The sequence below is a fragment of the Aegilops tauschii genome, chromosome 5 (genome assembly GCF_002575655.3).
Source record: "Aegilops tauschii subsp. strangulata cultivar AL8/78 chromosome 5, Aet v6.0, whole genome shotgun sequence".
Lineage (NCBI taxonomy): Eukaryota > Viridiplantae > Streptophyta > Magnoliopsida > Poales > Poaceae > Aegilops > Aegilops tauschii.
This window is the reverse complement of record NC_053039.3, coordinates 460,061,635-460,082,281: the sequence shown is the minus strand read 5'-3', so window position 1 is coordinate 460,082,281 and position 20,647 is coordinate 460,061,635. Positions and strand designations below refer to the sequence as shown.

General features: G+C 43.8%; 1 long non-coding RNA gene across 8 annotated transcripts; it reads left to right on the top strand.

Annotated features, from left to right (window-relative positions):
* Positions 1-6,292: 6,292 nt before the first annotated feature.
* Positions 6,293-19,766, top strand: LOC109736364 (uncharacterized). Of its 8 annotated transcripts, none has more exons than XR_006664546.2 (7): positions 6,293-6,722; positions 6,807-6,865; positions 7,261-7,431; positions 7,828-16,658; positions 16,968-16,978; positions 17,060-17,139; positions 17,358-19,766. It is a non-coding gene; the product is annotated as an uncharacterized lncRNA (long non-coding RNA). The 8 variants fall into 8 exon arrangements; XR_006664547.2 differs by having other exon boundaries at positions 16,885-16,978; positions 17,071-17,139; XR_006664545.2 differs by having other exon boundaries at positions 16,885-16,978.
* Positions 19,767-20,647: the final 881 nt, after the last annotated feature.

Below are 20,647 nucleotides of genomic sequence, written 5' to 3'. Positions count from 1 at the left end.
CGGGCATTTTGAGCTTCATGCACCCGTAATGGGGTATAGCTTGGAAGATCGTGAATGCCTCCCGCCCTAAAAGGGCGTGGTATCCGCTACTGAACGGGGCCACTTGGAATGTTATTTCTTCGGACCTATAATTCTCCGGCGTGCCGAATACCACATCTAGTGTGATTTTTCCCGCACATCGTGCCTCCCGACTAGGCATGATTCCTCTGAAGGTCGTGCTTCTTTGCTAAATGCGGCTCTTTTCTATTTCCATTTTTTGAAGAGTCTCCTCATATATGAGGTTTAATCCGCTGCCACCGTCCATGAGCACTTTAGTAAGCCGGAAACCGTCCACAATTGGACTAAGGACCAAGGCGGCTGGTGCTCGGGCTGTTCGGAATTTAGGTTCATCACTGGCATTGAATGTTATAGCCGTATCGCTCCATGGATTTATTGCTGCCACGTGGCAGGCCTCGGCAAGGCTGCGGAGTGCTCGCTTGCGCCTATTATTTGAGGCGAAGGTCTCGAAGACTGTCAATACTGTATTGTTATTTTCCACGGGATGGTGCTCTGTTGTATTGTTGATAAGGATATCTTTGCCGCTCTTGGCCACCTGCCGGAGTATCCAACATGCTCTAAGACTATGTGTTGGTAGCGTATCCGCTGTACTGTGAATTTTGCATGGCCCATTGAGCCATCCCTCCAATACAGTTCCACGCCCTGTAGTGGGCTTGGGTTTCTTTGTAATTGGATCGGGTGACTTACGAGAGTACACCCTTTTAGCTCGGACGAGGGGTTTAGTGAGAGCCGGAGGATCCCAGAATTTTGTTTGGGTTTTCCAGGTGCTTTCCATCGCACAGTACTTCTGTACTATGGCCGCCAAGTTAGCGAAGTGTGCTATGTCACGGCGACTTATGGCGTTGAGGATTCCCTTGTCCGTACAATTTTTGCAAAAGAATGAAATTGCGTCTTCCTCGCGACAGTCCTTGACCTTGCTCATTACAAGGAGGAATCTGGCCCAATAGTGATGTACTGTCTCTTGGGGCTCTTGTCTAATGTGGGAAAGATCACTTATATCTGAGTGGGTGGGTAGATTTAGGTCCGAACCCTGACCCGATCCGAGACCCAGGGGCGGAGGAGTTTCCGAGCTTGGCAGTTCGGGCTCCGGGATGTTGCCCAATAGATCTGGCCCACTGTCTGATTCTAGGTTCAAAGCTTGGGCCATGTCCTCCCGTAGATGGGTATCCGGCTCGGAGAGCTCGGGAATCCGGACATAGTTTGTCCTCAAGATAGAGGAAGAATCGCTGCGTTGCTCCTCCACCACCGCTATCTGATGGGTTACCGGCAGAGAGTTAATCTCCCTTTGGTCGGGTTTAAGCCCGATCCGATCATAGTCCAAAGCGACTCCCAAGGCGGCGATGCGATCCAAGAGCTCGTTCAAGGAAGAGAGCTCCATTGGATCCATCTGCTCGGCAAATCCCGAGCCGACGTGGAGGCTATTTTTGATGACGCGAGAAGTCATCGTCGGCGGAACGGCCGAACGGGCGGTCATGACGAAGCCGCCTAGTCGAAGAGTTTGGCCTATAGCCAGGGCTCCCCCAGAGGTGATGTTGTCCCTGACAACAAGACGAGCCATCAAGCCTTATGGTGACGGCACCGTCAAACTCTCAATGAAAGCAGCAATGTCGGTGTCAAAACCGGCGGATCTCGGGTAGGGGGTCCCGAACTGTGCGTCTAAGGCGGATGGTAACAGGAGGCAGGGGACACAATGTTTACCCAGGTTCGGGCCCTCTCGATGGAGGTAATACCCTACTTCCTGCTTGATTGATATTGATGATATGAGTATTACAAGAGTTGATCTACCACGAGATCGTAGAGGCTAAACCCTAGAAGCTAGCCTATGATTATGATTGTTGTTCTACGGACTAAACCCTCCGGTTTATATAGACACCGGAGGGGGCTAGGGTTACACAGAGTCGGCTAGAAGGGAGGAGATCTACATATCCGAATTGCCAAGCTTGCCTTCCACGCAAAGGAGAGTCCCACCCGAACACGGGACGAAGTCTTCAATCTTGTATCTTCATAGTCCAACAGTCCGGCCAAAGTATATAGTGCGGCTGTCCGAGGACCCCTTAATCCAGGACTCCCTCATGGCCGCCGGCCCCCTTGGGGTTGCCCTAGGCTGCCTCCCCTCCCCCTAGCCGTGTGCGGCGCCCATCTCCCTCTAGTTCATCCTCGTTCATATTTTCGTAGTGCTCAGCGAAGCCCTGCGGAGATAGTTGCATCACCACTGTCACCACGCCGTCGTGCTGCCGGAACTCATCTACTACTTCGCTCGTCTTACTGGATCAAGAAGGCGAGGATGTCATCGAGCTGAACGTGTGCAGAATGCGGAGATGTCGTACGTTCGGTACTTGATCGGGCGGATCGTGAAGGTGTACGACTACATCAACCGCGTTGAAAAACACTTCCGCTTAACGGTCTACGATGGTACGTAGACACACTCTCCCCTCTCGTAGCTATGCATCTCCATGTATAGATCTTGCTTGTGCGTAGAATTTTTTTTGTTTTCCATGCAACGTTCCCCGACATTTTTTGAAAAACATGGATTTCTTGAAAATTCTGAACAACTTTTGAAAAAGAAAAGGAAACTAGAAAAAGAATAAAAAAGGAAAAAATAAATAGAAACATAAATTGAAAAAAAGAATAAGACAAAAGAAACATAAATAGGAAAACAGAAAACTCAATTCGAAACTTGTAAGAACCTGTTTTTTTAGACTGCCTGTAAACACCAGCTGGGAACGATCTAGAAGGTTCGCAAAACCGTTTGCTCGATAGGTCGACCTGCCTGTGCGAATCGACGACAGTACGATGCAAAGAGTGGCAAATAGAGAATTGGAAAACCCTATTCGCCGCATTCCGCGGCAAAGTGTCGACCTCTCGCACACCCATTGATCGTTCGTGGGCCGGCCCATGACGGGTGCTTCCTACAGAGAAAATCCCTAAAAAGAAACGAAGAGAGTGAGGAATCGAACCTCAAAACCTCCCACTCATGGAGGTGCGTTGCCGGCCACTGGAGCTCAACAAAGCTAGTGTCTTACACGTGCAAGAGGTCGGCTATTATCTGTTTCATTTTTTCGTGTTTTTTGGTTTTGGTTTTCTGTTTCTTTCATTCTTTTATTTTTGTTTTAGAAAAATCGCAATTTTGAAACAAAGTTCAATATATTCAATACTTTGTTCGGCTTTTTAAAAAAATGTTTGAATTTTTTTGTTCAGGTTTCAAAAAACATTTCATTCCTTTAAAAAAATGTACAAAATTTGTTTGTGTTTTCAAAATTTGTTCGTGATTTTCAAAAAATGTTCGCGTTTTCAAATTTGTTCAAATTTCCAAAAAAGTTTTGGAATTTCACATTTGTTGCCATTTTTTAAAATTTGTTCGTGATTTTCAAAAAATGTTCACGTTTTGAAATTTGTTCAAATTTTCATTTTTTTGGAATTTCACATTTGCTCCCATTTTTCAAAATTTGTTCTTGATTTTCAAAAAATTGTTTGTTTTTTCAAAAAATGTTCACATTTTCAACTTTTGTTTAGAAATTTTCAGAAAATGTTCCTGTTTTAAAATTGTTCACATATTAAAAAAATTTGTCTGGAGTTTCAAAATTTGTTCGCGTTGTTTGACAAATGTTTGAACTTGGAAACATTACTTACCTTATATAGAAAATTGTTTATAATTTCTAAGATTTATTCGAATAAAATCAAAAGGTGTCAGAGTTCTGTCACTCGTGTTTGTTCTTGGTTATAGCGCTACAAATCTGCCACTTAGAATCATCAGCTCGCATGGCAATCGACAAGACCTTGTTACTGAGAGGTCTGCAGTTGATTCCTTTAGAGCGCGCTTCTTTTTTACTTATTTTTCCCTGTTGCGCTACAGTACCGGTGGTGTCTGCCATGGGCCGGCCCAATCGGTTCGTCCCCTATGCGAAGGGGTGTCCTTTTGCCGCAAAGTGCGGCATGTAGGAGCTCCCTAGATAATTCCCCTCTTCTGTATAACTGTTGGTGCGGCGTCCCCTTCCAAAGTTGTTCTTCATCAACAGGAAAGAGGAAAAGAAAACCCAGCCCAGTAGCCCACGCAGTCGTCCGTCTCCGTCTCCAACACGAACACAAGTGGGGAACTGAAAAACCAATCCTCCGCCGCCTCATCCCGGTCTCTCTCAATCTTTTTCCCTCTCTCACATCCCGTCACTTCCACCGTCGGCCAATTGATGAGTGTTTCTAGAATTCTTCGTCCGTCGTCCCTCTCCACCCTCACACACGCGGACACCTATCTTCCTCGCTCGCCGCCGGCCCAGTTCTTATTCAATTCCTTGAGTGATCGTTTCCACGGCCGGGACCAAATCGAGAGTCCCTAGAGCGATCGTTTCCCATGCAGCGCGGCGAAAAAAAGAGAGATTCCGTTGATGGACAGACGGGCGGCTCACCTCTGTTGGCCGGCCGTGGAGCGATAACCGCGTGCTGGTTATGCGCCTGGTCGCCATGGGGATTGTCCCAGTGAGGTGCTTCCGGCGACCTCTGCCTTCGATTCCTCTCTGCTCCTACTGCTTGTTCTCTGGCGGGGAGGAGGTGCGACGCGGCGTGTGGAACACCTAGAACGAGAAGGGGCAAGACGTTCGACGGCGGAGGCAGGGAACCCTGTTCTGCGGCGGCGGCAGCGCCATCCCACAACCACAACCTAGGAAAAAGGTCGAGGGAGGAGTTGGCGGTGTACTATTTTTTTAATCGAGAGAGGAATAGAACAACCAATTCTCATATAATAGTAATGATTTATGCTTGATTTATTAAATTTGGTGTTCAAAAATTGATTAAAGATTGATCATGATTCATTCCTTTCCATATAAAGTTTTCAAATATACCAAAAATTGATCTTATTGGCACATAAAATCGCTTTAAATAGATCATGGGTAAAATCCGGTTTAAATATGTTTGCGGGATAAAAAAAGGTGGGAAAGAATTAACCGAAGTGAGGCTACCAACTCTCCCCTTAGGAGTAGAGATATGGATTATACAAAAAACACTCTTTAAAACACATTTGGAAATCTGTTGAACAAGTATCTAAAAAATGTTGAACAAGTATTAAGAAAAATGTTGAACAAGAATTTGACAAATGTTGAACAAATATTTGAAAAATGTTGAATAAGTATTTAAAAATGTTGAACACTTATTTGAAAATGTTGAACAAGTATCTTAAAAATGTTGAAAAAGTATTTGAAAAATGTTGAAATAAGTATTAAAAAATGTTGAACAAGTATTTGAAAAATGTTGAATAAGTATTAAAATGTTGAACAAGTATTTGAAAAATGTTGACTAATTATTAAAAAATGTTGAATGAGTATATGAAAAATATTGAACGAGTATTTGAAAGTGTTGAATAAATATTAAAAATATTGAATGAGTATTTGAAAAATGTTGAAATAATATTAAAAAATGTTGAAAAAGTATTTGAAAAATGTTGAATAACTATTAATAAATGTTGAACGAGTATATGGAAAATATTGAACAAGTATTTGAAAATGTTCAATAAGTATTAAAAGATGTGGAAAAGTATTTGAAAAATGCTGAAAAAGCGTTCAAACAATGTTAAATGTGTGTAAAAAATTTGACCACTTATTAAACAATGTTTTTAGCATATACAAAAATATAGAGTGAAAACGAAAACAAACATAAGAAAAAACCAAAAGAACAAAAACATGGAGAAGAAACAAAGAAAACCAAACAAAAAATGAAGAAAAAAAGAAACCATATAAAAATGAAGAAAACCCTATCAGAAAACAAAAGAAAAAACAGAAAAATAACCAATGACAAACAATGGAAAAACCCGGCTTCGTTCGCCTCAAGTACAAAATGTGCCAACAACATATTTTGTGCAAAGACACTGGTGCAGTGGCTAGCATCGTGAGCTCTCTTCCGGGAGACCGGAGACTGATCCCTGCTTCTCCCAATTTCCCATTCTCTTTTTCATTCATTCCCTGCATGAAAGTGGGCCGGCCCAACTACTCTACAACCTTTGTGCGATTGCTTAATGCGATAAATAACGCTCGCGCGAACGATGCAGCGTGGTATTAGTCGGCTTGGCTGCCAATGGGCCGGCCCAGTTGCTGCCCGGCTGTGCGTTCTGAGCTATACGACGCACAATGCGTCATGCAGGACGTCCCCGCCTCCTTTTCTGACCGTTGGTGCGCGGCCTCACCTTCCAAAGCTGTTCTTCAATCTTCAACACGAAAGAGAAAAAAGAACCCCGGCCCAGTAGCCCACGTCCGTCTTCCAATCCGCCGCCGCCGTCGCCCCCTCATCCCCGTCTCTCCCAATCTTTCCCTCTCTCGCACCCTGTCGCTTCCGCCGTCGGCCGCCGGCCAGTACGCCGTCCCTCCCCGCACTCACGCACGCGCGGCCAGTCCACCGAGGGGAGACTCCATATTGACAACGCGAAACCCTAGACGCCACGGAGATGGAGCATCTCCGCCGCCTCGCCCAGTTCTTGCTCGCCTCAGCTCGCGCGGATGGAGCAGGACGCGCCGCCCGTCCCCTCGCACCAGGCCCAGGACGACGGCGCCGTGGACGGCTGGGCGCGTGACGGCACGGAGTCCCCCCTCCCTTATGGCGCCCCGGCAGAGTGCCCCGAGGCCGCAGATCCTCCTCCCCTCCTCGGCTACGTCTCCTCGGTCGCTCGTGCGCGACCCTCAACTTCTGTGCGTGCCCTTCAACCCTCTGTCAGGAACCTTTGGATTGTATTGTCATCTGTTTCTGATCTGAGAATCCATGGATGCTGGCAGGCAGCGGTGGGAGGAGCCCTACGACGACATGCTCCGGCGACCCTGCATCCGCAAGAAAGGTACTGAACAAACCACACGACCCTTGCTTTGTTAGGGCAAGCGAATTCATATGGTAGTAACGGTTAATAAGATTAGCAGCCGTGGATTCAGTGAAGTGGCTAGAGAATTTCAGAATCCAGACTGTTGCTGCTATAGATCTACTCTGCTCCGCCATTTGGTAACTAAATGGCAATGCAGCAACTGTGTGGTTCACGGTTTATGCGGCAGCTGTTCTTCTACCGATCTTTTGCTAGATTGTGTGTGGTTGGTTAATTTACTGGGTAAACTGCACAGCTCAGTAGCATGGAATGCGCTTGGATGACCGGACAAGTCACATGTTCAGTCAGCCATTCCCTGCCTGCCTATGGCTATGTGTTCCAGCGATATCCTTCTAAATTCCACTTGTTATGTGCAGCCACATGGATTGGGGATATGTACCTCGGTTTGGGTTTAAAGGGGCAATCTTTGAGCATTTGTATATCAACTATCGAGGATCTCAAGTTGACATGGACCGCACTATGATCAAGTGCATTCTGGTGCTATGATGATTGTGACAGAAGATTTTAGCTGCAGAAGCAATCGCCATGTAAGTGTGATGTCTCTTTTGACCCTGCTTTGTTTATTTTTGAAATCATTAATATTTCCATTGCTTTCCTTCTTGCATAATTGCTCTAATCTCCAGAAATTTTGTGTTGATAAAAATTGCAAGTATATGTATCATGAAATTGTATTGAGCAGAATAGGAAAAAGGTCATTTGATTAATGGAATGGATTATTCCTTGACTCTGCTCAATACAGGTCTCAGCTGTGATAATGAAATTGTACTGAGCAGAACAGGAAAACATTTGATTAATGGAATAGATTATGCCTTAACTCTGTTCAAGATAGGTCTCAACTGTGATAATGAAATTGTACTGAGCAAAACAGGAAATATGTTACTTTTTTAATGGAATAGATTATGCCTTAACTCTGCTCGTGACAGGTCTCAGTTCCAATATTAAAAATCAGTGCATCTGAATTACGACACAATTTTTGTCATCTGGAACTGCGCTTATAAGGTGTTTGGTCTTACGCTCCTGAATACAATGTGATATAAAAGGTTCATGAAATCATCAGGTATGGAAATGCTTGACCGTTTTTGTAAATTACTTAGTACAATATTATCAGTTTGTTTTTTACATTATTTCCCAGTTCTCTTGCAGTACTATTCAACAACCTATCTTCCTGCCTACTAGATAAAAGAGGGGTTTTGTTTACTTAACATGGTTGCCTGATTAACATAGTCATGGTTTCGGTTAGTTATTTTTTCCACTACCGAAGCAACAACTTATCTTCCTACCTACCAGATATACTACTCCTTGATTGCTTAGCACCCGGCTTAAGAAGCTCCACCATTCTTTTATATGATATTAGAAAAAATTGAGTTCTAACTTTGTTGAAAGACACGCACAGTTCTGATGTTCTGGGGCCAATGTTCATTTCTAGAGGCAAATACTCTCGGATTTCTTAGTGAACTATAATCCCATCTAGATAACCCCCCTCGATATAGCTCCCTTTATTTGCACGACACAATCTAGCATATGACGGCTCTGATTTGGATTGTGCGTGTTTCTCCAAAAACTAGGATTATAGGCCTGAGAATAAACAAATAGCGTTATAAACTTACCTCAAAGCCTATGGGTTGACTGACTGAAGCTTGATAAATAGTTTCAGATGCACTATGGTCTCATAACAGTAGAAATAAACTTCAAGGGAAAGAGAACCATAAGTATAGGTGACTGCATAGTAGAAGATGTGTAATCTGTGTTGCACTATACTGTCTTTATAGAAGCCGACAGAATCAGAGACATCCTAAATTTGGTTTTCTGTTCTTGTCAGTTAAGAAAAGAAACATTAACTCCTGGATTATCAGTAAGGGAATATGCCTTATTAGCATACTCTTATGGTCGTTATTATTGCTCAACGTTGTGAGGAAATAGAAGAATATTCAGATTTTTCTATTTGTGGTTATATCTTTTGGATAAACAATAGAAGGGTAAACTGCGAAGAAGAAACATAACGACCACCAGTAGTTATATCTTTATTTTGAATTAAACTAAAGTTGACATGATAGCAATATTTTAGAATATTCAGATTTTTTCAATATTTATGGTGATTATATCTTTTGCACATTAACTCTGAAACTGAACTATTTGTGTCGGGCCAGAGAAGCGTCATTTCAATACAAACTGCAATTGCTTGGGCAAGAGAAATCAACTCAATACTACAATTTTCCATATGATGTAGTAAGAGGGGGCGTACCATTGTAAACCGATGTAGGGTGAAGGCTAGCCACATCTTTGGCGTGTGGTCAAACCCGGCAGGCTGCAACTATGTGGAGCATCCACATTACTGCCACCACATGCTTGCTAAAACAGTTAATATGTTCGTCCCCGTACATCGGCCACATCTTCGGCGGGCATGCTTGATGCCAAAATCGGGCAACTATTGTTGTATTGAGTATCCAGAGATGATAACCGTCATGAAAATCACTGCATGGATCGATGATATCCCACACGGTCTTTTTTGCATCAAAAGCGTGACCCACTTTGGATAAGAATACACCAACCATTTTGGTAATGGGCATCTCAACAGTTCTATTTGGGCCTTATTCCCCTAATACGCTAGTAATTGTCTCCTTTCCTGTATTTCTCTTAGTCTCACTCCCAAACACTTCATGATCTGAGAGAGGGAATGCCAACAGCCATGGCGGCAGTGTCCCCTCCGTCCGTTCATGCAACTTGAGAGGCTCTAGCGATGACGCATGAGGGGCATTGTCGTCACTAAGTTTGCCACCATCCTAGTCGCGACGACAATGCGACAGAGCATATAGTGGAGGGCAGAGAAAGACAGTCGAGGGAAATGGCTTCATCAGAAGAATCCACAACACGCGGATGACCAGTGTAGTAGAGAAGAGGATGAGGGGGAATTACTGGGGAAGCCCAAGGGGACAAGCCAAGTGAGGTAGCCTCAGGTAATGAACAAGGCGGGGAAGTCGCAGGTGATGACGAACTTGATAAAGAAGCCATTAGAGGTAGAAGAAACTTCAATCCCTAGGAAGTAGCGAAGAGGACCAAGATTAGACATAAGAAATCCACTATGATGAGCCTTCACAATGGCAAATGTACTTAGAGCCATTGCCAGTGTTATCGGCATATAGAAGAGTTCGACCATGAGTTGAGAGGTGGACAAGTGTAGGATTATGAGCACTCGCCGAAAACTAGCCGTAGTCACCATCGAGACGAAACGTTCAAACCAGGCATGGAGGTTTGGTTAAGGCCATAAAAAAGTGACGAAGACGACAAACCATGTCATCAAGAAGAGAATACCCATGTGGTGGTTACATGTAGACCTCATACAACTCAACATTAAGGAAGGCATTCCTGACATCAAGCCGAGAGACAGACCAGTGGCGAACATAAGCCACAATGAGAAGTGTGCAAAGGCCACGGGAGCAAATGCTCATTGTAGTCTTGGCCATGTTCCCGAGGAAAGCCTTGCGCCACTAGATGAGCTTTGTAACACTCAAGAGAACCATCAGTGTATTAACATTATAGACACACTTACAAGCGATTGGACGAGCACGGGGAGGAAGAGAAATGACGTCCCACGTGTCGATGCGCACAAGAGCAACAATCTCCTCTACAATCGCATGCCGCCATTCGGGATGAACAAATGCGTCATGATAAGAAGTTGTCTTGAGAAAAGCGGCGCCAGAATAACCATAGTGGTCAATAGGCGGAAGCGAGAGCTCGAAAGCCATAAGTAGGCTGAGCTGGAGGCGATGCATTGCCAACAGGAGAGGGCATTGTAGTAGAGGGAGATGGCTTGTCAGAAGGATCCATGACACACGGACCACAAGTGTAGTGAAGAAGATGATGAAGGGGAATCATCGGGGAAGCCTCGTGGACGAGCCAGGTGAGGTAGCCTCAAGTAATGAACGAGGTGGGGAAGCCGCATGTGACGATGTGTGGGGTCTATAACAGTAGTACGGGAGGACACGCTGGGATAGGTGGGCGAGGGCAATAAATGAGTGATAAGTGTATCGGGTAAATTGAGGGAAGCATCCTCAATTGGGGGGGGGGCAAAGCAGAGGATGGACGTGCATAAAAAGGATGACACTCAATGAGAAGTCACATCTCGAGAAATGCGCATCCGATGACTGACAAGATCCCAACACTGATAGCCCTTGTGCTCATCACTGTAACCTAAGAAGACATTCAACAGATTGATCAGACAGTTTGGTGCGTGAAGAACGTAGCAAACACAACCAAACAAAGTGTTTAGTACTCCATCCGTCCGAAAATACTTGTCAGAGAAATGGATGCATCTAGACATACTATAGTTCTAGATACATCCATTTTTATCCATTGGGGGGGGGGGAAGCAGAGGATGGACGTGCGTAAAAAGGACGAGATTCAATGAGAAGTCACATCTCGAGAAATGCGCATCCGACGACTGACAAGATCCCAACACCGATAGCCCTTGTCCTCATCACTGTAACCTAAGAAGGCATTCAATAGATTGATCGAACAGTTTTGGTGCATGAAGAACGTAGCAAAGGCAACCAAACAAAGTGTTTAGTAATCCATCCGTCCGAAAATACATGTCGGAGAAATGGATGTATGTAGACATATTTCAGTTCTAGATACATCCATTTTTGTCCATTTGTGCGACAAGCAATTCCGGACTCGGAGTTGTCAAGGGAATGCCCACAAAGACGCTCGGAATGTCACCATGTAGAGCAAAGGAGGGATGATTATTGATGAGATAGGTGGCTACGATCATCAACGCACTAGCCGCCTCATGAAGTTCGCGATGCTTGCGCTTAGCAACACCATTCTGACCACGAGCACAAGACGAGAACTGAGCAAGTGTGCTTTTCTCAACAAGGAATTCGTGCAGCAAATGAGGGATATACACGAAAGGCATGGATATGAGTGGAAAACCGAGTATGAACCAAGGCGGCAAACTTCTTACAGATAGACCTCACTACAAGAAGGCATAAAATATATCGACTTGTATCGAGGGGAATCATTATAAAGATAATATAGTGGCGATGGCCTCCTTTCAAGGCAAAGGCAGCTGGATCCCAAACATCAGAGTGAACAAGATCGAAAGGACGCCGAGACAGAGTCTCGCTCTAAGGATAAGGTAATTGAACGTGTTTACCCAACTAACAATCTTGACTGCCTAAAGACACATTACCAGAGACAGATCCATGGAGACCACGTCGAACTAAGGGTGAGAGTCAAGAACCACACATGCGGCTGCGACGATCATGCCAGAACGAGTGGGTAGACGAGGTAAGTGAGTCGAAGAGACTGGCGGCGGTGGTAGCGGAGGGAAGGCGAAGCTTGGCACACTCCAGAGGGTGTGTGACTCATAGCGCCGAGGGCCAACACCAAGTAGAGAACCCGTGTGCCGATCCTAAATCAGAACAAGACTCGAAGTCGAGAATGACCCTACAACCAAATTAAAAATCTATCCTCCTGAAATGAGCTGCCTGTTAAGTATCATTGGCAGTAAGAACATGTACATAAGAATTTAGAGGGCCATTGCGGTGTCGACTGCCTGTGCGGCTATGGCGGCGTGCAGCAGGTAACACGAGATGTGGGATTGAGGCGTCACACATAGCAGCCCAAAGTCAGGCGAAGGATGCCCAGTTGGACTGGTAGGGAGCAGAGAGTACACGTGAGGTGTGGGGGAAGGTATGAAAACATTGTTGGGAGCGGATTGTTGTTGTCGTCGTTTGTTGTACTTGGAGACAAGCGTCGAGGGGATGGCGATTGGGGAAGGCGAGAAGATGGCACTGGGAGGAGAAAGGCATCATTTGCCACCGTACATACATATGTGCGTCTGTCATGACAGTGGACGGTTGTGGGCAAATCTAGTATCTACATGTGGGTTTGTTACTAGGCTTGGTTGGATCATAGTTATGATTTGTGCTAGATTCCTTCCTTTGAAGATTGAAGCTGGAGAACTTTAGGGTGTAGTATGATCAACCTGAGATATATCAGATTTATATAGGTATAGTATGGTTGGCATGAGTGTGGTATTGGTGGACTATTGGATCATCTTGGATATTACTACTTGGATTCTAGGTTGGAGGTAACTTGGGCACTTGGATTTGTGATATTTTGACCTAAGTTTATGGATATGGGCATGTAGATGATAAATGGATTGGAGTTGGTAGACTTTGATGATTTTGCTAGCCCTCCTCATATGTATTGGACTTAGATAACTATGATACTAGGCTTGGTTGGATCATAGTTATGATTTGTGCTGGATTCCTTCATTTGAAGATTGAAGCTGGAGAACTTTAGGGTGTAGAGTTATCAACGTGAGATATATCGGATTTATATAGGTATAGTATGATTGAAATGAGTGTGCTATTGGTGGACTATTGGATCATCTTGGATATTGTTACTTGGATTCTAGGTTTAAGATAATTTGGGCACTTGGATTTGTGATATTTTGACCTAAGCTTAGTAGTTTGTATGTGCCCCATATGAATATGAGCCACGGAGATGATACAAATGGATCGGAGTTGGTAGACTTCGATGATTTTGCTAACCCTCCCCAAAAATGTTCATGTACAAGATCATCATGGTCGTGGAGGGAAAACTAGGCATGACTCAACCCAATGTATAAGAAGAAATATGATTTTGACCATGCGAATGGAAATACATGTACATGCAGTGCCAACGGAAAAAATGTTAATTTAGTGGATTCTGGTACGAAGCCACCTTGCAAGAGGTTATTGAGTGCAGGCAACCCTGCGTTGGTGAAGGACCCTTCCTTGGCGCCGGAGGAAATGAAGAGACAGGGGTCTTAAGACTATGAGGGAAAAATTGGGACGAGTGACTCAGCTCAGGGTTCCTCTTTGCAAGTTCAAGTGAAAAGGCAGAGGATGGCAGGGCGTGCTGCTCTTGATAGCGTTTGCATCGCTTCTTCATACCTCTCGTGCACTCCTCGTTTCCCGTCGATTCGACTTGGCGTCCTTACCTTGTTTGAGGGTTATGTGTCACGGACTTGGTTCCGCATCCCACGTTCCCTTGCTAGGAGTCCCTAGCCTTGGCGACAGGTAGCGACGTGCACTTGGGCGCTTGGCGTCCTTGGGTAAGTTCGGGGGTGGTGCCCAAGCTTGCAGCTATGGCGACAACTTGCATGGGAGCAGATGATGTAGGAACAAGGCAGCACACGAGTAACTCGCAGCCAGGGAAATGATACCTAGCCGGACATGCAGGCAGTGGAGAGTACACAGGAGGTGTGGGTAGGGGTGAAAACGCTGCCGGGAGCTGCTGCCGTTAGTTAGCCTTTAGATCCAGAGCTGAGTGGCGAGGGTATGATCAACCTAAGATATATCGGATTTATATATGTATAGTATGGTTGGCATGAGTGCGGTATTGGTGGACTATTAGATCATCTTGGACATTACTACTTGGATTCTAGGTTGGAGGTAACTTGGGCACTTGGATTTGTGATATTTTGACCTAAGCTTAGTAGCTTGTATATGCCCCATTGGATCATCTTGGATATTACTAGGATTCTAGGTTGGAGATAACTTGGGCACTTGGATTTGTGATATTTTGACCTAAGCTTAGTAGCTTGTATGTGCCCCATATTTGATATGAGCATGGAGATGATACAAATGGATCTTAGTTGGTAGACTTCGATGATTTTGCTAGCCCTCCCCATATGTATTGGACTTAGATAACTATGATACTAGGCTTGGTTGGATTATAATTATGATTTTTGCTAGATTCCTGTGAAGATTGAAGCTGGAGAACTTTAGGGTGTAGTATGATCAACTTGAGATATATCAGATTTATATAGGTATATATGATTGGCATGAGTGTGGTATTGCTGGACTATTGGATCATCTTGGATATCACTACTTGGATTCTAGGTTGGAGGTAACTTGGGCCCTTGGATTTGTGATATTTTGACCTAAGCTTAGTAGCTTGTATGTGCCCCATATGGATATGAGCATGGAGATGATACAAATGGATCGGAGATGGTAGACTTTGATGATTTTGCTAACCCTCATATGTACCGGACTTAGATAACTATGATAGTAGGCTTGGTTGGATCATAGTTATGATTTGTGCTAGATTCCTTCCTTTGAAGATTGAAGCTGGAAAACTTTAGGGTGTAGTATGATCTACCTGAGATATATCGGATTTATATAGGTATAGTAGGATTAGCATGACTACGGTATTGGTGGACTATTGGGATCATCTTGGATCTTGCTACTTGGATTCTAGGTTGGAGATAACTTGGGCACTTGGATTTGTGATATTTTGACCTAAGCTTAATAGCTTGTATGTGCCCCATATGGATATGAGCATGGAGTTGGTAGACTTTGATGATTTTGCTAACAACCCCCCCAAGAATGAGTGTGGTGAGATGAGATGATACAAATGGATCGGAGTGTAGACTTTGATGATTTTGCTAACCCTCCCCAAGAATGTTACGAGTGCAAGATCATCATGGGAGGATGATTTGGATTAATTAGAATAGATGGCAATTTCAATGGTTTTTTGCCTTTTTGGAGCAGCTGAACTCGCTTTTATTATGTATTTGTGCTAGTTTAGATGCAATAGTAGTAGGAGGGTAGCATAGGAGGCACACCTCCCCCTTGCCACCGTCAGGGCCGAAACCTGGCGAGAGGGAGACATGCATGAGCGGGTCGGGGCAGAAAGCACAAGGCTGCACTGTAGCATCTTCATCGGCACCTCGTTGGCGTTGTCCACCCATGCCCTGACGACAAAGTACGAGAGGTCGAGCCTATCGAAGGATTCAATGGCCATATGGTAGATTAGGCATTCGGGCAACAGTTCTTGGGTGGTTTGAGGCGAGAACTCCCGCAGGGGATGCGTTGGATGGACAGCCCAATGCTGTAGCAGCATTGAACCGATGTGGCGAAGGTTATCTTGTTCGACCACCACACTAGGAGCGGCGTGCCACGGTAGTGGACTGCGTCCACCCCACGAACCATGTTGAACCACCGGCACTGCGTGAAGCTGGCGAAGAAAGATCCTAGCTACATGAGAGAGACCTGAAAGCCGTTTGTTCGAAAGCTCCGGGAAGTCGTCCTTATGCCCTCAACAATTTTTACCAGGATTAGAGACGACCTCGTACCCGCCACCATGAGCACCAGCGCCAAATCCCATAGGTAAGAACATATCCTCGATGAGGCACCTCGTCTTGCGCAAGCGGGTGTTGCCCCTCGCCGGGTCGTACGCGAACCTAGCCGACATGGAAGGCTCCAGCGACGAAAGGGCGGGTGGCTCCTTGTCGGGAAAGGTGAACCTGGAATGAGTTGGCGATTCGGGTGGTCGAGGGGGGGGGGGGGGGGGGACCAGCCTGGATTGGACTGACTAGCGGCGGCGGCAGCTGCACTCACGGCCTTGGCGGTGGTCAAGGCGGGGCTAAGAGTAGTGATGGACTCATTAGCGACGGCCAGGTCATCATGTCGGCGCGTGAAGTTCCTTCTGAAGCACATCCTCTAGCCCAAGTGGTACATTTGTTCATTTGTGATATCTTCTGTTAGTGTTATGTTCTCGTTGTCTCTTGCTCTGTTTCTCTTGCCCACAGGTACATTTGTTCATTTTCGTAGACCTGCTATGTTCTATTATAATTCGAGTTCAAATGTCAAGTTGCGCCGCCACAAAATGCTGCTACTTTAAGTTCTGTAAGCGCAGCGAGCAGCGTAGGCGGCCGCTGCAGCTGCTCACATGGAACGTATGCCCTGTTGCAGCCTTGCAGGTACCCACATCCCTCCCTCCCTCCCTCCTCTCGATTTGATCCCCATAAACTCTCAGCTTTATTTCTGTGGATTTTTGTTTTATCTATGCCTGTTATGTCTTTGACAAAATCCAAGCAGATTGAGGGCAAGATTTTGTGCTTAGTTTTTTACTCAAGTATTTCTTCTTTCTCTCAAATTTAGCTCCAATGAACTGAATTTTTTTGGCATCACTTTTTTTCCCTGGAGATCATTATCATCTCATCTCACACACTCATGCCACATAACCTGGCGAGCTCACTCCTTACTCATTCTATGTACCACATTTGTAGATCAGTTTAAGGTACTGTTAATGAACCAAAAGTTAATGTTGTTGGCCTTGCCAAAATGCCATGAAGCTTAACATTCGACACTTCCTTCAAAGGGGTCCTTCAGCCTCCAAGGAGAAGGGAAGTGATGTCTGACAGGGAAAGAAACTAGGCGAAGCTCTGGATGCTCGATCGGGTACGCACCCAATTAGCACTCTACTTCGTCGGTTTTCCACTGAAATTTGCTCCATGACATCTTGCTTGCCATGTGGTCTCCTTACCTCAAAATTGACATATTATAATCTATGAACTACTACAAGTAAACTATACAACCAAATGATTGTTCCAAAAATTCAAATTTGCACCATGCTCTCCACCTGATCTGCCAGTTTAACTATCTTAATTGTACCGCAGACATTTGATGTGTGGTAGTACGTGTGTGATGAAGCATGGTGTAGTAGCAAACTAGCAACTGTTTCTGACATACATGGATTTCTTTCTGCCTCTATTTGATGCTCGGTGGTGCTGATCCGAAGGTCCGTGCGGACCCTGCTCTGGACATATGTCTCCTTAATTTCCGTGTGCAATTGTGCAATCCATGCTTTACACTTTAAAATGAGAATAAAATTTAGCTCATGTTGCCCTTCCATCATGCACCCAGAATATATTACCTTTCTGCTTTTTATATTTTGGTTGGGCATATTTCATGATCAGAGGATCGATGATTTGTGATGATTTGTTATGCTAGACAATGGAAATAAGATTTGGTGGAAAACAAATGATATGATAGGTGATTTATGATGTACTACTATTTTAGATAACAATACTAAGCTTTTATTTGGTTGTTCTGCATTTTTCCCTTTGCGAAGATAGATATTATAAGAGATAAACATCATGTACAGGTTAACTTTTTGTGTGTGCCTTGCTGCCAAGTGGAAATAGTCTATATGATGCTCAAAAATAGAGCTTCCTGGTGGGAAGGATGAGGCACACTCATTGATACTTTGGTTTTATATCCATTTGTTATACAGTTTTTCTCTTCCAAGCATATAAACTTTAGCAAATTAGAGTGTGCAATCAAGTCTCCTAAGTGAACATTTTTACCATATTATCAAGTTTGAGGGCATATACGATACGAGCATATAAGACAAGAGCATGTCATGCTACCTGAAAATCTGCCTGGAGATCTAATTCCATATTTTTTCTATTTTGTCGTTTAGAAAACCAGTTTCCTGAGTTGTTAGTCTGAGTATTCAAATTGATCCGCAGAGTTCAGGGCTTCTGGATGGAAGAGTTTCCTACAACGTCAAAATCTTAGTACTCTCTACATAGACTTCATAATTATGCCTGACTTTTTCTGAGGAATTGTTGAAGTATGCCTTTTATTTGGGTTGTTTGTGCATTTGCAGTGTTGGAGGTGTTAGTGCAAGATTGTAGAGTTGGAAAGTATAGTAAAACGTCAGTTGGTGCAGGGACTTGGTGAAGCCATCAGCCTCGACTGTGTCTGCTTCCCCGATGGTTTTGACTTCTGACTAGTGATTCTGATGCATATTACTTGATGATTTGGTCTTTGTGGCAACTTTCAGTTTGAACTGGCATTCAGTGGCTTCATCCTCTTTGGTGCAGCCTGGAGTTAGTAGTGTGCACATCTGAATCTCTTGACTTTTTCCTGAAGCATATTACGTGGTTTATGGTGTCTGCTAACTTGCATGCGATTTTGATGGAATCTGATCTTGTTTTTTGCTCCCAGTATATACAAAAGGCTAGAAGTAAATGATGGAAGATCCTTTAGTCTCAACGAGGGTTCTACTTTTGTACTCAAAGTTTGTATAGTAGATAATCAAATTTTGTTCTTTAGCTTGCAAAATTATCACCTTATAGAGAAGTAAAGGTTGCATTGAGCTCTGATTATCTCCACTAGCAGGCAGAAGGCGCGGCGGCATGCCGCGCCTGAGTTTAAGCCCGTCATTTAGCAAATGTGTAGCTTAATTTATTGTTGCTTGTATCTGCTACTAATAGTTTGTTGTGAAAATAATATAGTGAGCAGTATGGATCACTTAGTTAATTACATGACTTGGAGGCATTCAGGATGCATGAAAAAGTTCAGCAGGGTGAGCACTGGTCTAAGAGAAGTACACTATCTAGCTAATTGATTTACAGATGAAGATAAAAGAGAGAAAGTTGGTGGAGTTGCTTGTGGCTTGTCAGCACTCCGGATGATTTGCTATTGGCCTTCATGCTTGGAGTCGAGAGAATAATTCTTTTAAGCTCTGGTTGTTATATATTCTTGGCAAACCTGAGTGTTTGAGGTTACATTGGATCTTCGTGCAGAAAAGATCCGCTGGCTTTGTATGCTCTCATGTACAGTGTGCTCAGAGGATGGCAGAGTTGCAATGATATCTTTGTTCGATGTATCATCTGCCATTGGTAGAGGATGAAGAACGTGGGATGGCCAGGCAGCGTGTTGATCATCAGGAGTAGCGGTAACTGGTCTTCATTCTCTAAGTATTCTGTTGCTCATACTTGGAAATGTAAATTGCTTGGGATGTACCTTGGCCATGGCTGTGCATCTGGACAGTTAGAACAACCATATGATCCTTTTCCATCTGTTCTCATTTTCTTCCAGCAAACTTTACAACTCATATACCACCGGTATTTCAGTGACTTTGATTCTCAGCTTATAGTATTTCTTCTGCACATGTATTGCCGAAAGTATATGTAGTTGTAGAAATGACGGTGGATTATTTTTAAATACCAGTGTCAGTGGGATCAACCAAAGCATTGATAGTGATTTCTGTTGTTTCTTGGCGACCTTGCCCTGTATTTCGGTGCTGAATTGCATATGGCATATTTTTAACCCTATGATGATAGCATATAATAATTAGTAGAAGGATTTAGCAACAAAGAAACAAGAGTGGGAAAAAGTTGTTCCATGTCTAAACACGTGCCACCTTGTCCATGTTTAACTACGATATTGAAACCCATAACACATAAATTTTGAAGAAACGATGACTGAATGTTTGTACCTGCATATTGATATATCATTGTTCCAAAAAAAAACAGTATTACAACAGGCTCCCTTTTAGATCCAGAGAGTGTAACATTTGCATCTTTTCTGTAGAAATTGCAGAGTGTAACATCCCAAATTTTCAATTTGGAATGTTATACATTAGATCATCATTGCATAGCATATTTTATTGTATTTTGGCAAATTATCGAAAATCCTAAGCAACTCAAGGACCCTCGGAAAGAGTTGGGGATTTTCCCGGTTTTCATATTTAATTTTTATCAAATAATGAAACAAGGATTCTTGGTTTTAATTATTTTTCTCTCCGAAAAATATTTCATATTAAAATATATGAGCGGAGAAAATATGACTTCTCCAAAATAATTGAAATATTGGAGGAAAAATATTAAAATCAAATATTTGTTTTATTCGGATTTTATTTGCATTAGAAAAATTGCACGTTTTCAAAACTGCATTTTTGGGCCAAGAAAATGTTCATCTCGTTCTAATTATTTTAATTAGACGGTGAAAATTTGTTTTGGCATTTTTGGATTTTTATTTATTTTTTTACGATTTTTTTAGGTTCGGCGGAATTTTTGTAAAAAATAAAAATAAAAATAAAAAATCGCGAGCGCCCGACTGGGCTGAAGCCCAGCCGCGCGGCCTAGCCCACCCCGTCGCCGTCTCCCTCCTGGAG